A 22,309-nucleotide genomic window follows, 5' to 3' on the forward strand; every position below is an offset into this window, starting at 1 on the left:
TAAAAAAAATGTACCCAAAACAATTATTTCAACCAGACGCAAAAATTCTTACTGAAAGGGAATTATGTGAAAGATTCATTCTTCTTCCAATAAGCACACATCAAAAGTTGGCATTCTGCGGTGATCAGGCAAAGCTGGCATTCCACAAAGAATCCAAGACACAGCATTTTCCAGATACATGAATTCATTTCTGACCCATTTCTTTGGACAGGATTTCAACTTGATTAAGTTTGTGGCAGCACAAGATGCCATCATGGATCACCTTCAAGGTACGATCTGGGGAAAGAGCCTCAGTCCTTTCTACCATTCTTAACAACTGCCCTCTTCTGGCCTCAGTAGGCAACTGCACACATAGAATTCACACACACACACACACACACACACACACACACACACAAACAGAAAGAGAGAGAGAGAGAGAGAGAGAGAGGGAGGATAGGAGAGAGAGACAGAGATAGAGAGAGGAAGGGAGAGAGACAGAGAGAGAGAAAGAATATATAAACCTTTAAAAGAAGCCGGGAAGTGGTGGCGCACGCTTTTAATCAGAGACAGGCAGATCTCTGTGATTTCAAGACCAGCCTGGTTTACAAGAGCTAGTTCTAGGACAGCCTCCAAAGCCACAGAGAAACCCTGTCTCAAAAAAACAAGAAAAAAAAGACCTTTAAAAGAAAAATGCCCATAAGCCATTATAATCAGCATAATCATATTAGCATGAATTTAAACAAATGCATATCAAGTTAAATAAAAAGTCCAAAGAAATCTGAAAACACAACAAAACTGACTTAAATTCTTTGTGAATGAACTACTTAATGGTATAGTTACAGCTGTTTCTGTATGACAAATATGGTCACACATTTGCATGGGTAAATTTCAGTCTGTTCAAAAATCTTTTATGTTCAAAGTTCAATATCTCTTCATTATAAAACTTCTGAAGAAAATAGTATTAAAAAGAACATACTCCAAAATGAAAAGGCTGTATACAACAAACACAAAGCAAATATTTTACTCAATGAAGAAACATTAAGGGCATTTGTTCCAAAATCTGGAACAAGACTGCCCACCCTCTCAATTCTTACTTGATACAATACTTGAAGTCTATACTAGATGAGTAAGACAAGAGAAAGAAATAAAATGAAGCATGGGAAAAGAAGAATTCAAATTATTCCTACTTGCACACGAAATAACCCTAAAATGAAAACACCTTAAGAATTCTAGCATAAAAAATACTCTCAGACCTGATAAACACCTTTAGAAAAGTAACAAGATACAAAATCAACATGCAAAAATAAGACGCTTTCCTATGCACCAATAATAAATTTAGAGAAATCACAGGGAAAATCCCACTTGCAAAGGCTTCCATTTAAAAATAAATAAACAAAAGCTACATTAGTTACTTTCTTGTTGCTGTAATGAAATACCACAGCAAAAAATAACTTCTCTAAGAGTTTACTTTGGCTTAAGTTTCGAAAGGATTACAGTCTAGGTGACAGGGAAGGCAAAGCAGCAGGTGTCAGCGGCAGAAGGCTGGCTGATCATCAGGACACAGGAAGCAAATAAGGAAACAGGAAGTGGGACAAGACTATAGAGCCTTAAAGTCTGTCCCCAATGATGTACTTCCTCCAGCAAGGCTGTACCTCTTAAAGATTCAACAACCTCCCCAAACAGAGTCACCGACTGAGGTAAAGTGTTCACAGATGTAACGTATTAAAACCACCACAGTAACCTTAGGAATAAACCTTACCAAAAAGGGGGAAAGAACTTTACAATGGAAACCTTAAGACACTTAACAAAAAAGTGAGGGAGACACTGGAAGATGGGACGACCTCCCATTCGTGTCAATTAGTAGAATCAATATTGTAAAAATGGCTATTTTTACAGTATTTCTTGTTCCTTAAGAAAATCCATAGATTGCATGGAACTTCCCTAAAAATCACAATAGTACTCATTACAGAACTAGAATAAACAATCAAAAAGTTCACAAAAAAGCAAGAGGATCCCAAATGGTCCAAACAGAAAAAGTGATGTAGAGATATCACAATACCCTATCTCAAACAAACCAGCATGATACTATCACAAAGGCAGACAACTAAGCCAAACAAGCAAAGTAGATAACCCAGAAATAAACCCATAATCTTACAGCTACCTCATTTCTTAAAGATTTTTAAATAATTTTATACATAGAAATTACTATTTTTAACATCAGCTCCCCCTACCCCCGCGCGCTTCCCAACAACTATGCCATGTCCCTTCAACTCCCAAATTCATGACCTATTATTCTTTAATTATTATTATGTTTTATATATATATATATATGTATAAATACAATGATTTGGGATTAGGTAGCCTATTGGGGCTCATCCCTTGAGAAGATGGTTTCTCCCTTTCTCATCAACCTTTAGTTCTTCATTATGGGTAGAACCTTGTGAGATTTTCCCCATCCATGTTCATGTCAGCCGATATCCTTTTTCAGGTCTTGTTTGGTCAACCGTTTGGTTGAGATCCCAAGGATAGAGCTTCCCTGTCATACAAAGAAGACAAAATCTCATAACAGACACCCTAGTCTTCTGGCTCATACAATCTTGATAATGCTGTTGAAAACATACATTGCTGAGAAGATAACCTCTAAGAAATTATGCTGCAAGAACTGGATTTTCTCATGTAAAAAAGATTTAAGTGTAGCTTTCTCAAGATGAATGAAAATCAGTTCAAAATGAATCCAAGATCTGAATGTAAGGTCTAAATCCTTGAAACAACTAGAGGAGAGCAGAGAAAATACTTTAAGACATAGCATATATGATGATTCTCTGAAAAAATAATAAAATAGAACATAAATTAATTTCAAAAATTGACAAATGAGATTCCAAGAAAATTTAAAGCTTCTGATGGGAGGAAATAATTGACATACTAAAGAAGCTGCCTCATTGATTAGAAAATGGGGAAACAAACCTAACTGTGATGGGGATTAAGTTATAGGATATGCAAAGTACTTAAAAATTAAATACCAAAAACCAAAATCATCCCATCAATAAATGTGCTAATGAACTGAATAGACAGTTCTCAAAAGAAGAAATTAAAATGACCAAAAATATTTTCCAGCATTGTTAACTGTTGGAAAATTCTAAATTGCTTTTGCCTCTCAGAGCAGCACCATGGCAGTTGGCAAGAAGAAACCAATTTCTAAGAAAGATTGGTATGATGCAAAGGCTCCAAATATGTTCAACATTGGAAACATTGGATAAACACTAGTCATAAGGACTCAAGGAACCAAAATTGCATGTGATGGCCTCGGGGTTGTGTGTTTGAAGTTAGCCTTGCTGATCTACAGAAGCAATTCCACTCTTAGGCATTTATCCAAATGAGGCAGGTTCATACAAGGGCATCTGCTTCACTATGTTCATAGCAGCATTGTTTGTAATAGCCAGAACCTGGAAGCAACCTAGATGCCCCTCAACTGAAGAGTGGATAGAGAAAATGTGGTACATTTAAGCAATGGAGTATTACTCAGCAGAAAAAAACAATGGAATCTTGAAATTCGCAGGGAAATGGATAGCACTGGAAGAAAAACCATCCTGAGTGAGGTAACCCAGTCGCAAAAAGACAAACATGGTATGTACTCACTCATATATGGATTTTAGATATGGATCAGGATAGTGCCAGTCTGCACTTCCACAGATAGAGAGTCTGGGAAACAGGAAAGAACCTAAAAGATATGCATATATGCATAGTACCCAAGAGAAGAGGATGGAGACAAGATCCTCTGAATGGATGGGGAACACGGCGAGGGGTGTGGGGGAGTGGGACCTGGGAAGAATAGAGGGGGTAAAGAGGAAGGGAGTTGGTCATGGGGGAACAGGAAGTTGAGGGGGTGGGGGTAGAATAGGGGGAAGAGGGAATCATAGGATCGAAGACAGATCAGGCACCAGAGTGACCTCGAGTGATCTAAAGGTATAACATCAATTGGCAAGCTAAGCAATAGTGGAGGGACCACCTTGAATGCCCATTCCTGATAATGAACTTGATGTCTATAACCATCCGGGAGCCTTCATCCTGTGACTGATGGAAGCAGAGGCAAACACACAACTAATCACTGAACTGAACCCAAAGAACCCAGTGACAGAGAGAGAGGAGTGATGAGCAAATTGGCAAAGAATGGGCTGGCAAAACCAGCAGAGACAGCTGATCTGAACAGGGGAGTGCTCTTGGACCCCAGACCGACAGTGGGGAGGCCAGCATGGGACTGATCTGGACCCCCCAAATGTGAGTGTCAGTGAGAAGGCCTGGGCAACCTATGGGGCCCTGAGCTGTGGATCAGTGTCTATCCCTGGTATACAAACTGTCTTCATGTGCCTATAGCACAAAGAGAGATGCTCTCTCAGCCTGGACTCTTAGGGGAGTGCCTTGACCCTACCAAGAGTAAAATGACAGACTCTGGATATCCCCTATGGGGAAGGATTTGGCAATAGGGTGGGAGGGGGGGGAAGGGGAGTGCGGGAAGAGGGGAGGGAGAGGGAACTGGGATTGACATGTAAAACAAGCTATTTAAAATTAAAATGAAAAATGATAAAAAAATTCAAACTAATTAATAAGAATGTTCAGGGCAAAAACTATCTGGCTAACTTCCATGTCATAGATCTTACCCTAGACAGAAATGTGTTCCATAGTCAAAAAGTGGCAGATCTTGACTGAAACCCATGCTGATGATAAGACAACAGATCATTATTTGTTCCATTTTTTCCGAGTCGGTTTCACTAAAAAAAAAAAAATCACAACAACCAGATATGCAAGACCTCTTATGTGCTGCACCATCTGCCAGATCTGAAAGAAGATGAAGGAAATCATGATCCAAGGAGTGCAGACTTGAAGGAAACAGTTAATAAACTGATTCCAGACAACACTGGAAAGGCATAGAAAAGACTTGCCAGTCTGTATGGATTCTTCATGATGTCGTTATTAGAAAAGTAAAAATGCTGAAGAAACCCAAGTTTGGATTGGGAAAACTCATGACTCCATGGTGAAGGTGGCAGTTCTGGAAAAGCTACTGTTGGTGAGACAGGGGTCAAAGTTCAACACGCTGATGGATATGAACCATCAGCCCAAGAAGCTGTTTAAAGATTTTAATAGTGACAAATAAAAAGTCCTATTTGTGATTATAAAAAAGAAAAAGAAAGAAAGAAAACTCTAAGTTAAGATTGCCTTGAGACTGAATTTCACTCAGGTCAAAATGACCATCATAAAGAGAATAAATAACAACAAACACTAGGGAGCATGTGGGAAAAGATGCACCTATTTATTTCTGGTGGGAATATAATTTTGTATGACCATTCTAAAAACAGAAATGCCGCTTGATCCAACTGTACCAGTCTCGGGTAAATAACAAAAGAACTGTAAGTAAACACACCAAAAGGAGAATGTATACATCATATTTATCAAAATGTTGTTTACGTTATCCAGGAAACAGAAATACCCTACATGTCTATGGGTAAATGATTAAATTTTTTAATGTGCTAAGTATACACAGTGGGATTTTATATAGCCATAAAGAAAAATGAAATCATGGCAATTATAGGAAAATGGATGCAACTAGAAAATATTATGATTGAAATAAATGATGCAAATTAACTCTTAGATGCAGAAACTAAATTTAAAAGAGAGTGTGTGTTTGTGTGTGTGAGTGTGTGTGTGTCTATGTGTTCCATAAACTAAAATTAGGAACACAGACTCACTAGAGGAAGACATGTAGATAGAATATGGGGACCCATAGGATAAGAGAGAGGGAAGGGAGAAAATGACAAAACACAGGGACACATAGGTTGGAAGTTGTCATGATGAAACTCATTACTTTATATGCCAACTAAAAATTTAATTAAAATTAAATTTTTCCATTAAACAGAAAAATATAAGGTCTTTGCTGCTTCCATCTCTTCCCCAACAATATAAGCCATGAGTCCAAGGAATCCATTAAGCATCCCAGAGATTCCACTTCAGTGAGCTTTAGAAGGTGCTAATTGCTATACACAAAGACTTTTTTATTTTCGCTCCTAAATAATCTCTCAAATCTTTGCAATATAACAATTCTTTTGCTCTCTCTCTTTCTCTCTGTCTGTCTGTCTCTCTCTCTCTCTCTCTCTCTCTCTCTCTCTCTCTCTGTGTGTGTGTGTGTGTGTGTGTCTGTGTCTGTGTGTGTATCTGTTTGTCTCTGTCTGTCCCTCTCTGTGTGTCTGTCTGTCTATCTGTCTCTCAGCTTTCTTTCCTTGTTTCCCACAGCTTAAACATGTTGCTGTTGATCTTTAAGTCACTACTCCCTTCTGCAGCTTTGGATGACTCGACGGCCTTGTTTCCTTCACATGTAGGTGTCTGCTGGTTGTCTGGCTCGCCCTGCTTGATCCCTTTCTGGTTCTCATACAACAGCGATTGGCAGTTGAGAAACAACTTTTACCTCCTCCTCAGCCCTGTCGTCCTGAGTGGCTTAAGTAGATTCCTCACTGCAGGCCTCAGCATTGGCCTAGTCTGGTGTAACCAGCATGTTTCCTCCCATGCTTCCTGTCCAGCTCTTTATATAGTGATTGGTTAAGGAATGCTTGTGTGTCTTAAATTAAGCCAATCAGCGTCAGTCTTGGGAGACTGACTCTAGAACATAAGTCCAGAGCTGAAGGTGGCATTCTCACTTAGAAAGCCTCTTAGATGAGGGTCCATTTAGGAGAAAGGGGTAGAATGTGTGTAGGGTTAAGAGGCCATTGGTGCTAAGTGACAGAGAGAAACTGTGTAGCACACGGTGTCTACGCAAAGGTAAATGAATGTTAGAGTGCTTAAGCCCAAGTGTTGAGCATTGTTTTGAATACCATTGTTTCTATATTCACATAATTTTGATGTTAACTTTAGCAATGAACTTACAGAATTCCTGAAGCATTAATAACTGATTCCAGTACACTCTGCCTCTACTTGTGATGCTGTGATGTTTCTTGGCTGACTTAATTACTATTTGATAGCTACCAAATGGTAACTTTTATAATTCAGTCTGCACTTGTTAGTGGACAGTCTATCCTGAAGAGCAATTTTGCTGCCTGTGTGTGTGTGTGTGTGTGTGTGTGTGTGTGTGTGTGTGTGTGTGTGTTTTGCCTTAGTACAAACTCACTGATCCCGTCTTATTTTCATACTTGAATTATCCATGCCTTGCTAAGCAGGAAGCTCTCAAAGGTGCCTGTTACATCTTGATCTATCTTCATGATTTTGACTCTCAGGACTTTAAGCTTGGGATTCAAGAAAATCATTCTGGGTTCACATATTTTCTCCATGTAAGTAACAACCATTACCCTGCTGCCATGGTCTCCTGCCATGGGATCATTGCATTTTACCTGGATTCCAGACAGCCCTCTGCAGGCCACTGAACAGCCCTCTGTATTGTGTAGATGCCCTCTTCCCTACTGCTTGGGCTCTCGGATTCATCATCAGGTCTCCCAAGTGAACTTAGTATATAGATTTCAGACTTGAAATTTACAATTTGAATAGGGAATTCTGTGTCTACATAAAGAATTAGCAAAGATCTTTAAGAATCACATAGTAAATGTCTTTGACTCTCTGACTGTTTATTTTCTGCCATGGCTGTGGCTGTTCAGCTCTGCCATAGCAAATAGGTGATGTGGCAATATTCTAATAAGACTATATTTTTAAAATATTTTATTATAAATTTTAATCCAATATATTTTGATCATATTTTTCTTCTCATCCAACTCCTCCCTACCTTCCTACATATACAACTTTATCCTCTCTCTCTCTCTCTCTCTCTCTCTCTCAAAAGAAATAGAACAGGAAAAGCAAATTAACAAATTAAAAAATTAGAGAAATTAATACCAAAACAAAACAAAAAGCACACAAAATACATGGAGTCCATTTGTGGGTTGGCAAACTTTTTTATTTATAGATAACCAATCCACAGACTGTAGTTTGATGACACTTGGTAGATATTCATGAGGTTTGTATTTATTTTCTTGTAATATCTTGATATATTTTAACATCAAAGAAATTCTGACTTGGCAAAGTAAGTTGAGAAGTATTCATTTGTCCTTTAATTTCTGGGGGAAAAATCACACAGAATTGTTTGGCAGACATTTTCATCCAGGCGCTTTTGACAACTCTTTCACATACTGGGTACCAGAATCCAGACACTTATCTCTTAATAACCAGAGGGACCTTGTTAAGACCTCATTATGAAATCTTCTATAGCCTACTTTATCTATCCTTGTATCTGACTGCCAAAAGCACTTTTTTATTTTTAATCAAAAATAATTAATTTTATAAATATTCCTGAAAATTTCCTAGATAGGGGGTTGGTTTTTTTTTACTATTAACTTTTTTATTTTAAAGAAAAGGCTAGAAAAAAGGTAAATGTATGTATTCTGATATTCACTTTGTTACACAAGAGTTAATGTTCATGACTCTCTGATCATTGGTTAACATCCTGATGTGTTAAAGTCTTATAGTGATGTATCATCTCACATGCCATCATAACAAAACACCTAACAACACATTGAGATTATTCTTGAGAGGTGACAATAAAAGAAACTTCAGAACCATAGAAGACTGACAGTTTGTCTGTCAATGCACACAGAAATTATACTTCCTGAACTTATAGAGTGATCTCTGGTCCAAATGGAGATAAACGGTAATACTCTGACCTACAGGAAATCAGCAATAAACCCCACGTGATAGAAACAGGTTACATGCAATGCACACACACAGCCTGTAGTAGTCCTGAGACATCTATCTTCTACGTTCTCTCCTTTCCCAGGACATTCCCCTTTATAACAGGCACTCTCATAGAACTAAATGAGGAAATGAGGTCGCAGGCTCATGACATCCCTGCACACTTAACACTTGTTTCATACTTGGCTCCTACAAACAGATTAGGAGAAGAAAATTTCAAAATTAATGACTTATTTGTTCTTTAGAAAGATGTATTCACTAGCAGTGATTGAATCCCCATCTTTTGACCTCACAACCAAAAGCATATTTGTGTTGCTTAATTTGTGATATAAATGAGATACTATGTTCCATAGACTACAGCAAGAGACACTATGCTTCATCATCTGGATATCATTAGTTTACAGTAGCGTGCCTTTTTCCCTACAGACACTGTCCCTCACTCAACATGGCTCTCTGCAGACAATCTGATACTTAGTGATGACATCCCTTATTCTCAGGTTGACTTGAGTTTGATAAATTCTATGTATTATACTTTTAGTGTCTCTGACAGTTAATATTGATTATGAACATAAATCTGAAATTACTTAGTAAATGAGCCTCTGGACATGTCTATGAAGGAGATTTTAGACTGTATTAATTAAGACTAAAGACCAGGTCCTGATGTCACTGCTAGGAGCCTCACACGTAGACCACGCTACACAACTGTCACAGATATGCAGAGGGCCTAGGTGGCAGAGTCACAGGCACCACGAGAACCTACCAGGTCACGGGCACTGATGTTAGGATATGTGGTGAAAGGTACCTAGACGGGTTGGAGTCAAGGTATGCTGCTAAGAGATAACACCATGCAACAGACTTAACACAAGACGTTTATTGGGGGAAGGGAAAGAACAAAAGGGTTTCTAAGAGTGGGGATATGAGAAACAGAAAAAGGGGGGAATACAGACATTCAGAGCAGGGGGGCAACAGGGACAGTACACAAGACAATGGCATGAGAGGATGGGAGGAGAAGAGGGAGGGGAAAATGTGGTCAGGATGTAAAATAAATGACATTTTTAATTAATAATAAGAAGAAGACTGAAGGCCCACTGTTGAAAATCAGACATTCCAACAGCCTACTCCTGGATGACACAGTGTCAGCTGCCTTTGCCAGCAACACCCCCACCAGATGCAGTGTACGCTCCCTTTAAATGGTCCCACTGGACATCACAATTCTCTCTCTCTCTCTCTCTCTCTCTCTCTCTCTCTCTCTCTCTCTCTCTCTCTCTCTCTCTCTCTCTCTCTCTCATTCTCTATCTCCCAGTCTCCCTGTTTGTCTGTCTTGTCCCTCCCACGCATAGTACCACCATAAAGTCTCCCAGACCCAGAGGGTTGTGAACCTTTGAACTCAACACTGATCAACACTGATGTGGCAGCAAGTCACTCCATAAGCCAGGGAAGCTTCTTTCACAGCAGGTCACAGTTGGTGTAGAGTGCTGAAAGTAAATGACTGTTGAAGCTCAACCCTAGTTGGAATATCTGTATCAACTCCCCAAGGCTCCAGAAGACGGGAGGAGGGTGAAAAAGCAGCTAAGAGCTGGAGATGGGGAGAAGGGCAGTGTCCATGACTCCTACAGTTATGGTTGCCTGCAAAAGACATGAACAAAACCAAGCCAGCAAAGTCAGTCAGTATTCCAGCAGCTAGCACGAGCTTATCACTTAGACTTAGTGGCTTATCAAAATGACAGAAGAGTAAGAAGTGAGAGAGGAACCAAGATATATTATATGCATATATGAATTGTCAAAGAATAATTTTTTACATTTAAATTATTATTCAATCTCTACATTTTCCATAGTTACTGTAGTTTTCAGATTTTATTTTGGTTATTTGTATTTAATAATATTTTATTTGTGGCATAAAATGTGATCTGTCTTAGAAAATATTCTGTTGGTTATGATGTGTTCCCTCTTCCTAGTGGATGCAATATTCTCTGGAAATCTGTTACGCCCTTTTGTAAAATCTAGTTTCCTTATTAATTTTTAACTGAAACAATTTACAAGATGAAAGTAAGACACCAAAATCATCCACTACTTATTGTATCAGAACATATATGACCTTCTATGTCTATTAGAATTGAGTTTATGGGATTTATTGCCCCAGGGTTTAGTCTGTATATTTCCAACTGTTAGGTCTTCATGGATTGTCACTTTGGATACTATGAAGTGACCTCCTTTATTTTTCCTTACTAATTTGGGCTTAAAGTCTACTTCATTTAATCTTTTTGTTTTCATTTCTGTATTCTTCTTGGCTTGCTTTCTATCCCTTGACTTTAAGTCTGTGAGTGTCCTCACCAGTAGTGTGCCTTTTGAAAACAAAAGGTAGCTGACTGTCTCAGAGAAAAATCTTACCTCAACAGGGGCCAATTAATGCATTTACAGTTGCTCAAAGAGCCAAGAGTAAATGATGATGGAACGAATGCTCATCTCCCTGTTCGCTCTCCTCCCCCCCACACACACATAATGACAGAGGGATGAATGTAAAATTCCAGAGAATAAGGAGCTGAAACAGCCAGAAGACATGGAGAAAGGGTGTGAAAGGGTATCTTCTGGATGTGACACAACCAATGTGATCATGATCTCACTATAGCTGCATGCAATGGGTCTGTGTAAGACTGAACCAGTCAATCATGGATCATGAAGAGGTTCATACAACCCTATCTCACACTCTGATTAACTATTCATAGATTCTGGAGGAAGGGAAAACATCTCCAGTTTTGTATTCAGTGATGAGCCCATCATATCCAGTGGTCCATTCCAACCCTTGATCACACAGATAGCTCTCATTAATAAGCTCAGCAAGCCAAAAAAGAGAGAGAGAATGGATAAAAGAGACTTACATGGTACAAGTGAAGTAAAAGGAATTGAGAATTGGGAGTATCTAAGAGATGGTGACACTATGTACTGTGTACATGTTCAAAATTGCCAAAGAAAAATATAATAAAATAAAAATATAGTTTTGTCATAAGGATTTGTAGGGCTTGAGTTTCCATTTAGTCAGAGCTAGCTAGGAAACTCAAGTGTGTCTTAAATGCTACAAAAGGGACTGGGGTACAATGAAGCAAAGCTACTGCTCTTCTGGTCTACTGACTTTATAAACACATTTCTAGATAGGTTACAAGAAGTTTAACTTCCTCTTTGAACTCATGAATACAATTATCAGTCCCCAAACAAAATAACTTCAAAGTAACCTGTGCCCGAAGTCTCATTCTCTCCCCTTTGCTTCACTGCTGTCTCTGCTTCTTAGCCAGCAACTAAAAGAGAAAATTCGAGTGGCCATGAGTCCATCTCCATCAAACTACAAAAATGAGCATCATTGTACATACTAGGGAGGCTTCTCCCCATGGCTGTCAAGATCCTCCCCAAATAAACATTTCTTGGGAAGTCAGTAAGCTGTCTCAACCCAAATTTACCCTAACTTAGTTCCATTTTCTACTCATATTCTCTGACACATTTTGAAAAATGGGACATCTGCCCTTGTTAGATTTCCTTGAAAAAATTAATATCCCTGAATTCTATTGCAAAATGAAAATTGGAGAAAAGTGGAAAACTCTCACTTACTGGTATATCCATGAAGCCTGCAAATTAGCCCAAATTACATTCTAAAGTTACTTTCAGTTTAGACTGGGGGCAGGGTTGGCATAAACTATCTTTAATCACTACTTTGAGTCATTATCATTAGTATAATAAATTGTCTCACCAAATTGATATTAAGAAGAATTTTATAAAATTATGTAGAATCTAAATGAAACATGGTGGGTATAATTTGACTTTCGGCTTTACTACATATGGACTATCTGAGGTGTCTAATGTCACATTGCTACCCTCCTTTGGTAGGTTATGGTTGAATAGAGAAACATCACCCTTTACAATAGCCTCAAACAACATAAGATATCTTGAGGCTACTCTAAGCAAACAAGTGAAAGACCCATATAACAAGAACTTCAAGTCTTTAAAGAAAGAAATTAAAGAAGATACCAGAAAATGGAAAGATCTCCCATGTTCTTGCACAGGTAGGATCAACATAGTAAAAAATGGCAATCTTGCCAAAAGCAATCTACAGATTCAATGCAATCCCCATCAAAATCCCAGCACATTTCCTCACAGACCTTGAAATAACACTGCTCAATTTTATATGGAAAAACAAAAAATCTAGGATAGCAAAAACAACCCTGTACAAAAAAGGAACTTTCAGAGACATCACGATCCCTGACTTCAAGCTATACTATAGAACAATAGTAATGAAAACATCTTGGTATTGGAACAAAAACAGACAAGTAGACTAATGGAATCAAATCAAAAACCCTGATGTTAATCCACACACCTACAAACAACTGATTTTTGACAAAGAAGCTAAAATTACACAATGGAAAAAAGAAAGCATCTTCAACAAATGGTGCTAATATAAATGGATATTGGCATGTAGAAGACTGCAGATAGATCCTTATCTATCCCCATGCACAAAACTTGAGTCTAAATGGATCAAAGACCTCAACATAAATCCAGCCACAATGAACCTTTTAGAAGAGAAAGTGGGAGGTACCCTTCAATGAATTGGTACAGGAGACAACTTCCTGAGCATAACTAGCACAGACAATGAAATCGACAATTAAATGGGGACAATTAAATGAAATTGAAAAGCTTCTGTGAGACAAAGGACACAGTCAACAAGACAAAACTGGCAGCCCACAGAATGGGAAAATATATTCACCAACCCCACATCTGACAGAGGGCTGATTTCCAAAATATACAAAGAACTCAAGAGTCTAGCCACCTAAGCACAAAATAATCCATTTAAAAAGTGGAGTACAGAACTAAACAGAATTATCAATAGAGGAATATAAAATGGCTGAAAGACACTTAAGAAATTGCTTACTATCCTTAGCCATCAGGGAAATTCAAATCAAAACAACTCTGAGATACAATCTTACATCTGTCAGAATGGCTAAAATCAAAACACCAATGACAGTTTATGCTGGAGAGGATGTAGAGAAAGAGGAACACTCCTCCATTGCTGATGGGAGTGCAAACTTGTACAGCCACTTTGGAAACCAGTGTGGTGGTTTCTCAGGAAAATAGGAATCAGCCTACCATTCTTAGGTATATACCCAAAGGATTCACTTTCATACAAGGACATCTGTTCAATTATGTTTCATAGTAGTAATATTTTTAGTAAGCAAAGTGTAAAGGACTACCAGCCTACAATCCATACCTTCAGAGAAGCTAGGAAACCTAAGAGAGACATACATGGTCCCATGGAGAAGGGGAAAGGGACAAAAGCTCCTGAGTAAATTGGGAGCACAGGAGGAGGAGGAGGGAGGTAGGATAAAGAGAAGGGGATAAGAGGAGGGGGAGGAGAGCATGGGGGATCAGGAAGACTGAGTCATGGGAAAAATAGAGGAGAGCAAGAAAGGAGAAACCTTAATAGAGGGAATCATTATAGGTTTAAAGAGAAATCTGGCACAGAGATCTACAAGAATGATGCCAACTAAGAATCTAAGCTATAGTGAAGAGGGAACTTTAAATGCCCTTCCCATATAATGTTATTGATGACTATCTTAAATGCCATCCTAGAACCTTCATCCAGTAGCTGATGGAAGGAAAAGCAGACATCCATAGCTAAGCACTGAGGCAAACTGTTGGAATCCAGTTGTAGAGATGGAAGAATGATGAGCAAAGATCATGCTGGAGAAACCCACAGAAACAACTGACCTGTCCATGTGGGAACACATGGACCCCCAGTTGTAAAACTGGGGGACCAGTATAGGACGGAATCAAGCCCCTGAATGTGAGTTTTAGTTAGGAGGCCTGGGCAGTCTATTGGGCCTCTGACAGTGGAACCAGTATTTATGTCTAGTGCACAAATGGACTTTGGGAGCCCATTCCCCATAGAGGGATACTCTCTCAGTCCAGATACACACGGGAGGGCCTAGGCCCTACCCCAAATGATATGACAGACTTTGAGGATCTCCAATGGAAGGCCTCATGCTCCCTGGGGAGTGGGTAGGGGTGGGATGGGTGGTTTGTTGGGGGGCCTGGGAGGATAGGAGGTAAAGGGAGCTGGTATTGATATGTAAAATAAGATTGTTTCTAAATAAAAGGAATAAATTGTATTTGTCAAAAATTCTTAATTAAAATGATCAAAATTACAATTAACTCATAGGAACTATAGCTGAAGCTTCTGCAGTAGTTTTTATGATGACTACTCCATGTCATTTCTGCAAAATGACTACACCATACAGTATAACCAGAAAAAAAATTATATTCTACCATTGAATAGAACTAATTACTGTTAAATTCTTGGGAGGAACAAATTCCTTCTAATTTGTAGTGAGTATGAAGAAAGAATAATTATACTTACAAGATGTTTGAGAATTGGGAACTCAGCCCATCTTTTGTACTACTCTTGTCTGCTTTCCCTCTTTCTGTCCCCAGGTTCCAACAGCTTCTAAATTTAAGTAAGACTCTGTTAATCATCTTAAAATAATTACTTTATATTTTTAGAGAAGTATAAGGTGTGCGTAAGACAACAAGGGAAGTGCAGAGGTCAACAGAACAAAGTGGGCCCTGCTTCCTGAACATAACACCAATAGCACAGACACTGAGATAAATATGACCTCCTGAAACTGAGAAGGTTCTGTAAGGCAAAGGACACAGTCAGCAAGACAAAAAAGCACCCCACAGAATGGGAAAAGATATTCACTAACCCAACATCTGACAGAGAGATGGTCTCCAAAACTTACAAAGAACTCAAGAAGCAAGTGTCCAAAACACCAAAGGATCCAATTAAAAAGTGGAGGACTGAACTGAACACAGAATTCTCAATAGAGGAGTATAAAATGGCTGAGAAACACATAAGAAAGAGCTCAAAATCCTTAGCCATTAGGGAAATGCAAATCAAAACAACTCTAAGATATCATCTTACTCCTGTCAGAATGGCTAAAATCAAAAACACCAATGATAGTTTATGCTGGAGAGGATGTGGAGAAAGGGGAACACTCATCCATTGCTGGTGGGAGTGTAAACTTATAGACACTTTAGAAATCAATATGGGTATTCCTCAGGAAAATGGGACTCAGTCTACCACAAGACCCAGCAATTCCACTCTTAGGCATATACCCAAAAGATGCTCATTCACACAACAAGGATGTCTGGTCCACTATGTTCATAGCAACATTATATATAATAGCTAGATCCTGGAGGCAACCTAGATGCCACACAACTGAAGAGTGGATAGAGAAAATGTGGTACATTTACACAACAGAGTACTACTCAGCGGAGACAAACAATGGAATCTTGAAATTTGCAGGCAAATGGACAGCAGTAGAAGAAACCATTCTGAGTGAGGTAACCCAGCCACAAAAAGACAAACATGGTATGCACTCACTCATATATGGATTTTAGATACAGATCAGGGGAGTGTCAGTCTACAATCCCAGTGCCAGTGAGTCTGGGAAACAGGGAGGTTCCCAAGAGATATGCATGATACCCCAGAGAAGTGGAAAGAGGCAAGATCTCCTGAGCAGATTGGGAACATCGGGAAAGGGAGAGGCAACCAGGAAAAAGAGAGGGGGAGAAAAGGAGGGGAGAAGAAGACATGGGGGAACAGGAAGGTTGAGTCAGGTTAAGAATAGAGGAGAGCAGGATGAGAGATACCATAATAGATGGAGTCATTATAGGTTTGAGGAGACAGCTGACACTAGTGAGATTTCCAGAGATCTACAAGGATAACACCAACTGGCAAACTAAGCAATAGCGGAGAGACTATCTTAATAGCCCCTCCTTGATGATAAGGTTAATGACTACTTTATATGCCATCCTAGAACCTTCGTCCAGTGAGTGATGGAAGCAGAGACAGATACCCACAGCTACACACTGAACCGAACCCCTGGAACCCAGTAACAGAGATGGAGGAGTGATGAGCAAAGGGGTCAAGATTCTGCTGGTGAAACCCACAAAGGCAACTGACCAGACAAGGGGGAGCTATTGAATCCCAGACTGATGGCTGAGAGTCCAACAGGGGACTGATCCAGACTCCATGAATGTAATGTCAGTGAAGAGGCCTCAGAAATCTCTGGGGCCTTGGGTAGTAGATCAGTGTTTACCAGGGTGTACGAATGAACTTTGGGAGCCCATTCCACATGGAGGGATGTTCTCTCAGCCTGGACACATGGGGAAGGGCCTAGGTCCTGCCCTGGATGAAATGACAGAGTCTGGAGATTCCCCAAGGAGGGCCTCAACCTCCCTGGGGAATAATATAGGGGTTGGGTGGGGGGCTGGAGGGGGGGTGGGACAAGGGAGGAGGGGTGGGAGAGGGAGCTGGGATTGAATGTGAAGCATGCATGTTTCTACTATAAATAAAAACATATATTGAGAATATATATAATGAGAATAAAAAGAATTGTATAAGCTTATTTTATTATGTTGTCATTCCCAAGAAGTTTGTGTTGGGTGAAACAGGCATTATTCACCGTTGTTGTCACTGTATCTGTCACAGTGCTTGCACTTGGTAGGTTCTTTTTTTCATTGTTTTTCTTTTTTTATTTTTTGTTTAATTTAAATTAGAAACAACAAAAAAGTTCTGTGGGTCCCATATACTTCCATTCACACATTAAACCAACCGGCTGCATTTTAAGAGGAAAACTATCTGGGCTGAATGTGTATAGACTTCTTTCTCGCCATTGTTCCTTAAAGAAAATAACATAGCAACTATTTGTATAGCATTAGGTATTATACGTAATCTAAAAATTATTTTAAGTAAATGGGAGAGCTGGATACTGAGTCATTGCTTGCTGTCCCAATTATTCAGGTAACTGAATCTGAAAGATTGCTTGAGCGTAGAAGACAAGATCTTTTTGGACATCTTAGCAAGATTCCATTTCAAAAACAACAACAAATTCCAAAGCATAGTCCAATAAGTGTGGACTATGTGAAAATACTAGCCATTTCATACAAAGACTTGAGCAACCTCAGATTTTAGCATCTGTAGAGTCACAGAGTCAATCCTCCACAGACATGGAGGGACAACAGTATATGCCAAAAAAAAAAAAAGACATAATAGAACGAAATGTTTGGGTCTTTCTCTGATGTACCAAAGCCAAATTGATTCAAGCTGCTTTTAAAGTGAGGAATTTCTTGTGTGTTGTTGATGTTGATTTCAGAAAATAAATCCCAAGTGAAATCAGACATGACTGATAAAAGCTAGGAGAATTTCAAACTACAGCCTGTATGGCAGTGGTGTGATAGTGTGTGCCTGCATCTTGTCTTTGAAGGACCCTAGGGCGGCTATTTCAAACACAGAAATCAATTAAACATGACTGCAGTTTTAGTGAAAATGCCTTTGCTAATTCCAATTAATGTTCTGTCGTTTTGTATGATGAAGAGAAAATAATGAACAAGTTCAAGCAGTGATTATTATTCCATTTGTTCACTGTAACATGAAAAATAAAAGACCCAGAGACTGGTATTGAGATTCAAGGTTCAAGCTGAAGATCAGATAAGCAAAGCAGCCAGCAACTAGCTCTTGCCTCTACCTCAGCTCAGACCAAAGGGGCGATCCTCAGCCTGCTCCCAACTTCACTGCTCCTCAGAATCACTCAGACTGCTGTGCTCCTTCAAACAAGGGTAGAGACTCCTGAGACTGACTACTGAAGACCATGCTCCTATCTTTTATACCTCTTTAGTGCTGGGATTAAAGACGAGCTCTGCTACTCTTTTAGACTGATTCAATCTTGTGTAGCTCTAGGTGTACTTGAACTCAGAGAGATCCATCTGCCTCTTAATCCTGAGTCCTGGTATTAAAGGTGTGCACCACCACCTCCTGGCTTCTGTAGCTAACTAGTGTGTGATTGGCTTTGCTTTCTGTACCCTCAGGCAAGCTATAATGTATCACCACAATTCACATTTTCGGAAGTTCCCAAGTTATGTAGATCATTATTCATGAGCTTTCTTGTAAGTACACCCACCCAACATTTATATGAATGTCCAATTCTGTGAGTCACTGACTTTATTACCTGTTTGTCTCATTGCTATGACAAATACCTGAAAAAGGAAACTCAAGGAAGTGTTCATTTTGTCTGATGCCTACAAAGCATACACTGTCATGTCAGAGAATGTATGATGGTAGAGGCAGAGAGCAGCTGGTCACATATATCCACAGCCAGGAAGTAGAAATGGATGGGTACTTGGGCTCAGTTCACTCTTTCCCTTTCATTCAGTCTCAGACCCTAGTCCATGTGCTGTTACCTCACACATTTAGGGTGATTCTTTCTACTTCAATTAGCCTAAAGTCCCTCCCATACGGGGTCAGAGGTTAGTTGACAGGTGATTCTAAACTTCATCAAGGTCACAAGCAAAGTTAAATATCACACCACCTTTAGGATTTTTTTGTCCTTTGCTTCCAAATTAAATATGTTTCTACTATATTTAGTTAACAAGTTAAAATAAAGTAGTGATCATTCGTCTTCCCATTGAGACAAATCTCTCTTTCTCTGTATTCTCTCGATCAGTTTCCTTTGCTTAATTTCTCTCTATAATCTCTCATTCAGCCTCACACTTGACAGTTTTATCGTCAGCATTCTCTGAAAAAAACCATAGCAATATGTCAAAATCTCCCATGGACACAGAACTCTGTGAATCTACTTATATTTTTAAAAAAGTTATCTGCTGTTTTGATGAAGAAGCACAAAATAGTGACTTTTGGGGATATGCTGGTTGGTAATTTGTCAAGTTGATACAAGCTTGGGTCGTTTGGGAAGAGAAAACCTCCAGAGAAAATGTCTCCATCAGATTGGCCTATAGACAAGTCTGTGACAATTTCTTGATTGATGATTAATATGGGAGGGCCCAGTCCACTCTGGGTAGTACATCATTGGGGCAGGTTGTTCTGGGTGGTATAATAAAGCAGGCTGAGCAAGTCTTGGAAAGCAAGCCAGCAAGCAGTCTTCTTCAATGGTTGCTGCTTCAGTTCCTGCCCCCAAGTTCCTTCCTTTTTATTTTATTTTATTTTATTTTATTTACATTAGAAACAAACTTGCTTGATTTGTCAATCCCAGCTCTCTCACCCTCCCTTCATCCCCTGCTCTCCACCAACCCTCCCAAGCCCCCACCCCATCCCCCTCCGCTCCCCAGGGAGGGTGAGGTCCTCCATGGGGAATCTTCAAAGTCTGTCATATCATTTGGAGCAAGGTCTAGGCCCTCCTGGATGTGCCCAGGCTGAGACAGCATCCCTCTATTTGGAGTGGGCTCCCAAAGTCCATTTGTACGCTAGGGCTAAATACTGGTCTACTGTCCAAGGGCCTATATTGCGGAGGTCTCCTCACTGACACCCACATCCAGGGAGTCTGGATCAGTCCCATTCTGGCCTCTTAGTCACCAGTCTGGGGTCCATGAGCTCCCCTTGTTCAGGTCAAAACTTTCTGTGAGTTTCACCAGCCAGGTCTTGACTCCTTCGCACAACACTCCTTCTTCAAGTTGCCTTTGGAAATGCTTTATCGTAGCAATTGAAAGCAAACTAGGGCAAGTGTTTGACTTGTTTTGCTTTTTCTTTATGAGAGCTGGGAACAGAACAGTAAATTTAAAAGGAGCCCATATGCTATCTCTGGTGTTGCCTGCTTTTGGGACCCATTCATCCTACCAACTGCTTCATTCGGCCTTTGTAGAAAAGTAGGTGCCTAGTCGCATTGCAGCTTGATATACCATGGCTAGCTGATATCTATGAGAGGTCCACCTATATTTGATAAGAAGGGGTGGATATGGTGGGGAGATAAGGGAGAGGGGAGGGGGGAACTTGGAAAAGGGGAAGGTGGGGAAGCTTTCATTGGGATATAAAAACAAACAAACAAATAAATATATGAAAAATAGAGAGAGAAACCCCATCTGGAGGAGAAAAATAGAACATGACAAAGCCTCAGACCAGAATAAAGACACTGAACCATGACCAATGAAACTTCTAAAAGAAAGTATCTAATTGGGCTTTTGGTTCCTGAGGGTTAGAGTCCATGATGGTGGATTGAAGACATGGCAGCAAGAACAGCTGAGAGTTCACATCTTAAACAGCAGGAGGAAGAAGAGAGTTAGCTTGAAATGGTGGCAGTGTTTTGAAGCCTCAAAGCCTACCCCTTCCTCCAAAAGGGCCACACCTACGAATCCTTCCCAAACAGTTCTAGCACCTGGGGACAAGCATTCAAAGATACGAGCCTATGGGAGCATTCCCATTTAAACCAACACAGAGCCTGAAAGTGGACCTAGAACACTGGAAGGCATGAGTCCACAGTATCTAGGATTTGGGGGTCACAATCCTCTGCAGATGTCAATTATATCTGGTCAATTTTTTAGTTTGTTTGTGTATTCCTGTCTCGAATTACAGCATTTGTAAATAAAGGATGCTCAATCCCACAAGAAGTCCTCTAACTACAGCCGGAAATTCTTTCTGGCTTCCTGTGTCATTGCATCTAACTTTGTCTTAATCGAGGGGAAATTTAGCCTTGTATCATGCAGGAGGGCTTGAGAGATTTCCACTAGTATTCTTTAGCAAAAATAAAATTTCTGTCTCTACATAGTGACACCCTTGGCCCCAAGAAGAAACAAGATAGGTGATAGGTGGTTAGGTAGATAGATGGATACATAGATAGATAGATAGATAGATAGATAGATAGATAGATAGATAGACAGATATATTGATAGATGATTTTTAATCCCCCTATAGTTTCTAACATGACTTCCAGTTTAACCAGCCCATATCAGTTTGAGCCTTTGAAAATGACTTTTTAATTCCCAAGTGTAATCTGCTACTTTCTCTTGAAATCACTTATTCCAATTTGATTTTGAATCAGAAGACAATTCCCTGCCCTTTTTATATGGGGTAAATAAAGACTGAAAAGTAAAGTGATTGCTTGTTTCTACTGAAGTAGTGGCCAATCCACTTCTAATTCTTACTCAATGTTATTTTTCTTAATGTCATTCAAAAAAGTTCTCCTACAGGATGTAATAAAGCTCTAAGGACAGAATGATTGACAGAGGTGTGAGAGAGCTGAAAAAATAAACGAAGGTTGGGAAGCATCCAGAAATGGAAAGGGAGAGTTTGGGTTTCTACTCTAGGAATAAAGAGCCTGGGGAGAGGGCTTCCCAGGAAATTTAAACTGAGAAGAGGAGGGATCCCAGTAACAAGTCTTGTGAGAGCCCCAGAAGTCCCAGGAAAGAAACACTACAGCTTCCCCCAGTCTCCTGCTGCTGCTTCTCATTTTCCACCTGAAGGGAAAACAATCCAATCCTAAGAGAGCTGCTCCAAAGGAGTCCTTTTCAGGACTCTGGTGGGGGTGGGAATAGATCTGCAGATTATTTGTGAAGGAGGGAGAAGCTGTAAGTAGCACAGTTTATGAAGGCACCTTTGTAATTCTGTTTTTGAAGGTATGACTCAAGCTTCCAGAAGTGTGAATGTTTCCAATTTAAAAAGAGTTAATTTAACACTTAACTTGAAATTACATCTTTGTATACTATTAGTTATTTAAAAAAGGGGGCTTATGATTCAAATATTCCTAAAAACCATGAGACACTTTTGCTGACCAACTGATCC

At 39.6% G+C, this 22,309-nt stretch overlaps 1 pseudogene; it reads left to right on the plus strand.

Annotated features, from left to right (window-relative positions):
* Positions 1–3,149: 3,149 nt before the first annotated feature.
* LOC101835245 lies at positions 3,150–5,109 on the plus strand (annotated as a pseudogene).
* Positions 5,110–22,309: the final 17,200 nt, after the last annotated feature.

The sequence above is a fragment of the Mesocricetus auratus genome, unplaced genomic scaffold (assembly GCF_017639785.1).
Source record: "Mesocricetus auratus isolate SY011 unplaced genomic scaffold, BCM_Maur_2.0 Super-Scaffold_100691, whole genome shotgun sequence".
NCBI classification, from domain to species: Eukaryota; Metazoa; Chordata; class Mammalia; order Rodentia; family Cricetidae; genus Mesocricetus; species Mesocricetus auratus.